Source organism: Mastigoproctus giganteus, chromosome 13 (genome assembly GCF_048544385.1).
Source record: "Mastigoproctus giganteus isolate SK-2022 chromosome 13, ASM4854438v1, whole genome shotgun sequence".
Lineage (NCBI taxonomy): Eukaryota > Metazoa > Arthropoda > Arachnida > Uropygi > Thelyphonidae > Mastigoproctus > Mastigoproctus giganteus.
In genome coordinates, this window is record NC_143587.1 from 5,314,256 (window position 1) to 5,320,255 (window position 6,000).

Consider the following 6,000-nt stretch of genomic DNA (forward strand, 5'->3'; position numbering starts at 1 on the left):
TTAGTACTCAGTTAGGTAGTCGAGAACAATAGAGACCAAGGGTACTGTACAGTCCGACATGAAGTTCTTTGAAGCAGTGCACACAGGCCACATCTTGAGTACTAAATTCAGGTCTGAAGGATCATTTTAAGAAAGGTGTAGATCTCTTGGAGTGAGTGGAGAGAAGAGCAACCTGATTAGTCAAGAACAGAAACGGATACTCACTGTGGAAGATCTCGGTTCCGTTGCAAAACCTAGGAAATTGAAAATTAGGTATTTCCGAGAAGACATGACCGAAGTGTTTCAGGTTCTGAATGGATTGAGCAAGTTTATTGCTGATGGCATTCTTCTTCTTGCTCAGCCTACATACATGAGGGCATAACTTAAAATTGAGGAAGTATGATTGGCAGAAGAGATATGCGAAACAACTCGGCTAGCGGGTTGTTGATCGTTGGAACAAACTTCCATTTGGTGTGGGTAATTTGAATAAATTGTTACAGTGGATGGACAATAATAATAAAGTCGCCGTTTGTTATGGAATTCGGTCGAAGGCCGATCAGTCGGAGACGCGCCAATCCGATAAATCCGTGTAAACACTTTTGTTTTATCAAATTGTTATGTGTTTTTCAATAAAGTTTATTGGATGTTTCCACTTCTATTAGTTTTTTTTAAAGATATCCCTAAATATGGGTCCTCCACTAGCCAGGCACTTCTTCTGATCTTTTCAAATGCACTTATTCTATTATTATTTAATATTTATCGTGTAATACAGGTGATCTACAACGGGCAGACAAAAAAAAAAAAAAAAAAAAGAAAAAGAAAAATAGAAAAAATAACGCGTTGGAGTTCCCATGCTTCGATAACTGCTACTATACGACATGCCAATGAAGTAAAAAGAGGTCGAACGTAGCCCAAGAGTCCGTTCCTCCAGAGAGACAATATACCAAAAGTGAGAGATCGAAGTACAGTTTCCAGTTGATTGATTCTTCTCTCTAGGATGCCCACATGTGGTCTGTAGGATTGAGATCAGAAAACTGTAGAGGTAGGACATTGCAGTTCATATTAGTATTTGCCATATGGTACAAGGAGGGCCATTGGCTTTTGATGCTTTAGCCAAATACTATATCATGTAGTAGCAGTAGTGGTGCCAAATGATGCAAGAAAGAAAAAGCTTATACGGCATCAGCCAAGCACACACACACACACACACACACACACACACACACACACACACACACACACACACACACACACACACACACACACACACACACACACACACACACACTTCACCCATCGGTGCCTCCGTAGCCAGGTGGGCAGGAGCAGCAGTGCGTAGCACACGCTTCTTGATTAGACTGGGATTCGAGCCCGTGACCACCAAATACGGGGGATGCGGAAAGGTCAGGGAATGACCACCGCATATTCCCAGAGCAATATGGCCTTCCTCTTGTTGCCCAGAGCAACAAGAGGAAGAACGCCATTCACATTCAGCTTGCTCAATTCATTGAAGGCCTTAAACATCTCAATCAGAGGCACCTCCGCAGCCAGGTGGGCAGGAGCAGCAGTGCGTAGCGCACGCTTCTTGATTAGACTGGGGTTCGAGCCCGTGACCACCAAATACGGAGATGTGGAAAGGTCAGGGAATGACCACTGCATATTCCCAGAGCAATATGGCCTTGGTTGCTAATGCTCCTAAAAACCAAATAACAACAATAATCTCAATCAGATCACCCCTCAAGTGCATAGTCTCCAGTTTGCAGAAGTGAAGCTTTTCTAGGTAAGAGCACGCTTTTGTTCCCTTCTCTTTGCACCCATTCGAACAGATCTACATCCTTCGTAAAGTGAGTCCTCCAGACCTGTATACAGTACTCAAGATGCGGCCTTATACAAAGGGATAATTACCTCCTTATCCCTATTAGCAAAGTTTCTGTATATCGTTGATAAAACCCTATGAGCTGTTCTGGCAGCACGTCTGCACTGCTCTGAGAATTTCATATCTGACTACACAATAACCCTCACGTCTTTTTCATTTTCTACTACCCTGAGTGTAGTTCCACGCAGTGCAAGCTTTCGTGTGGTTTTCAAGAGTTCGCCCTACAGTCATCGTGGATTAGCATAAATTTTGATTCATTGAATCAGAATCATTGGTGAGCAATCCAAAATCTCTGCTGCAGAAACAATAGTGGGCGGTGTTTTCTATTTATTCGATAAATTAGAGATTTTTGATGAGGTACACTGCTGTGAATTCCCTGGTTATGCAGTTCTAATATTCTTGTCAAAACAGTTACTTCGTATCTCTATTGAATGATCAGAGAATCTTCCCTAGCTTGTTTATCGCGTAAAATGACGGTTCCTGTCATCAAGCTCTGCTGCCTTTTGGTCATTATGGATGCAGTTGCACATTTGTTCTTCCGGTTTCCATATGGGGAATACTTTAGGGCTGTCTTCGCTGAGACACCTGCTAAATTCGCTGTATAATTGTCTTAGATACTCGAGTCCCGAAATTAAGTTGCTTTAGAGGTCACTAATGACCTGTTCACACTCACTGCTTATCCCGAATGGCGAGTTGCCATTTCACGCATGCTTATATACGTTATTTGAGTACTGATTGAGTCCCAAGCATACGTGTGAAGTCCATTTTTGGTACACACATCGCCGATTCTCCAATTTTTTGTCTAAGCATTGTACAAGTGAGAATGTGCGAGAAAATTCAAAGAGTACAACAAATCACAATTACGCGACATTGAAAATAAATAATTAAAACCTTAAACAACTGCTTTATAGCGTGCTGTTTGATTTGTCGAGAGTTTTGATTTTTATATTGGATAGAAGAGGGACAAGTAATAACAATGAACTCAAAAATTGGCAAAATTATTTCAACAAATAATGTTCTGTAAAAAAAATTCAAAAGGAAAAAAATAAATCTTAACTTAAACACAGTTGTTACAGTGCTATCAACATACTGTTACTGTCATCTGGATTGGAGAAGCTCTAAATTCTCCCCAATTCACAGAAAAGGTGCGAAAGACGTGATGAGCAACTATAGACCAGTGAGCTCGATTTCAGTGGTGGGTAAGACCATGAACCCTCTGATTAAGGATATAATGCCGAATCATTTCGATAGAAATGATATCCTCAATGGATTACAGCATGGCTTCGTGAAGGGGAGTCTCGTTTGACCAATCTAGTTTATTATTATGACGAAGTCATAAAATAGCTGGATGCGAGAAACAACTTTGATGTTTTTAAAGCAAAATTAAATAAAGCTGCAAGCTTATGACAAACTATGGTATCAAATAATTTAGTCAATGAGTAACGAGCCATTAAATTTCAACTTGGAAAAAATTTAGTGGATTGGATGAATAAATCGAGTTTAAATGTAGCGAACAGATGTCAAAGAAACATCGAATAAAGTCGTTGTAAACGTAGTGAGAGCTGAAAATCGTCATTTTCATTTCACATTCATAAACAGATGTCGCCAATTAGATTTGTTTTTAAATTCTTCGCAACGTCGGGAGGTGTCTCAGAAAGAGATAACGGCTTTCACTTCTATGCTTCTCCACCCCTTCGTCCTTTCGCTTTGAGAATGTGAGTACAGTTCCGCACTGTATGAAGACTGTTGCTCAACAGTTTCGTAACAGAATGGTTGAGCAACAGTTCCGTTATGGAACTGTTAAAAAATAACGGAAATTTTTATAAAATCTTCATCTGACCGTAATTTTCTTTTCTGTTTTTTTCTCTCAGGGAAGGAAGGAATGGCAAATCACCTGGACCTGGAGGAGTTTACATGGAACTTCTGAAATATGGAGGAAGAGGATGAAAAGCTTGTTTTACTCTTTGAGTTATTCAAGTTCAAAGAGCGTTCCGGGCAGAGGAACATAAAATTATTTTCCTTTTAACTGCGAATATATACGCTATTTGAGTCATTAATATTTCGTCCGTTAAACAGATCACTAAAATATTGCCAGTTTATTTTCTTAAAAATATCCTTATATAAAAATAAATTTATCTTTGGAAGACCACACTTAGTCAAGGGTTTACAATTTAGCCACAGAATAATGTGTAAGTAATATTCGAGAAGAGAATGAAGAAAATAAAATATTGGGGCTCAGTACTCGTGCGTAAATTTGCTGGATCAGATTACAGGACACTTAAGTCTGAAATATAAATTAAAAATTTTCTTCAATTGCTTTATGAGGGTATCGCAACGAGACCAAATAAACTATTTATTTGTAATGCGTGCCTCCCATCTGCAATGTTCGTGTCATTAGAAATAATTCTACTCCCCTTAGGGGAACTGCTGTAAAGTACAACTGCGGAGCATCTCGTTGGAGTTCCCTCGCAATGAGATCACTCTACGATGAGTTTAGTTTTGGAGAGGTCTAACTCAATTTGTCATCGGTAGTTGTATTGTTTTCTAAATTCGTTTTCAAAAAGGTCTGTATCAATGAATCATAGCTCTAATCCAATTAGATTTGAATAGGACAACCCTTCAGAGTAGGGTTTAATTAAGTTAGGTTAGTAGGTATGTGGCGACACCATACCGTGTCTGTAATTGCGTTTAATTCAATCAGTTTGTCGTTTTTCTGGATGAAAAACGCAAATTTGCGGATTTTGCAACTCTCGCTTGACACCGACTGAGCCAGGCCGTGAAAAGGCCCATAAAAATGAACTAATAATCAGAACTAGCATTTGTTAAATATAAAGGCTGTCAATCGCTACTTGACTTAAGCAGAATTATTTAACTCATTCTGATTATTTTCCGTTGTTGACTTAACTTCATCTGCTTGTTTGCCTTCAGGTAATCTGCTCGATTACCTGAAGGCAAACCCATCTTAATGGCAACGCTTTGGTTAACTACCGGTTTGGTTAAGTACAGTATTATCACCTCCTCCCACCACCGAGTGGAAAAGGACCGGGTTCGAATACTGTTAATTACGCGAGAAACTTTTATGGGCTTTTTCTCATTCCGAGAGTTAATCGGTGTCAGGCGTGGACACGGTTCCTCCCCTCACCCTCTAAAAACTGTGTTTTTTTTTTTTTTTTTTCTTGTCCAGCAAATCAAGGAATATATGCAATTTAGGGACATATTACGTGTGGGCAGATTAGTTATTTCTGGAGTGGCCCAAATATGACAAATCTTTTTATCTCTATCTGTTCTCAGCGCATTTCATTAGACTGTTTTTTTTTTTTTATGAAAACCCCAAATGGTATTCTCCACCTTGTCGCGGTGGGGGGTCTTGCGTGTCCCGATGACCCGGAGAACTAAGTCGGCGGTAGCTTAGCTACTGATAGGGCCTCCCAAGTCGGACAGATCAAAGGGTAGGGGCCAGACTAAGAGAGATACCCCGGCCCTTCAGGTTGGGGGGTTGCTGCAACGGGCTAGCTCCTCCGTTCAGTGAAAAAAAAAAAATACACAAATGATAAACGACCTACAAGTGAAAATGAAAACGGACTGCATTTTCGAAAACGACTCGGCAAACGGAAAAGGACAATGATTTTCATTGACCTTCAAAGGACAAAGGACAAATATTCAAGGCCTTTCAACTAAAAGAAACTTTCTTCCGGATGAACTGCAAAAATTCAAGTTAGACATCGTCGTCGTCAGAGACAAAGAAAAAGGGATGTGGAGAGGAAATAATGGGAGAATACTACCGTTTTTGGAGTGGAGTCGATAAGAGTGAAGGAGCAAGAGCAGGAGTTTCTATTGCTGTTAAAGAGAAATTGAGACACAACATCAAAAACTGGCAATTTATTAATGAAAGAATGATCTCATTGGAACTGAAAATGTATGGGAGAGAAATATGTATTTTGGGAATATATGCCCCGACTAATGACACGGCTGATACCTTGAAGGATGAATTTTGGGAGGATCTGAGAGAACTAATAGAAAAAATCCCTAAGAACAAAGAGATATTTCTTATGAGAGATTTCAATGCAAGAGTAGGAACTAAACAAAATAGCAAAGTTATTGGAAGATTGGAGAGAGAGAGAGAGAGGAACGACAACGGAGATAGA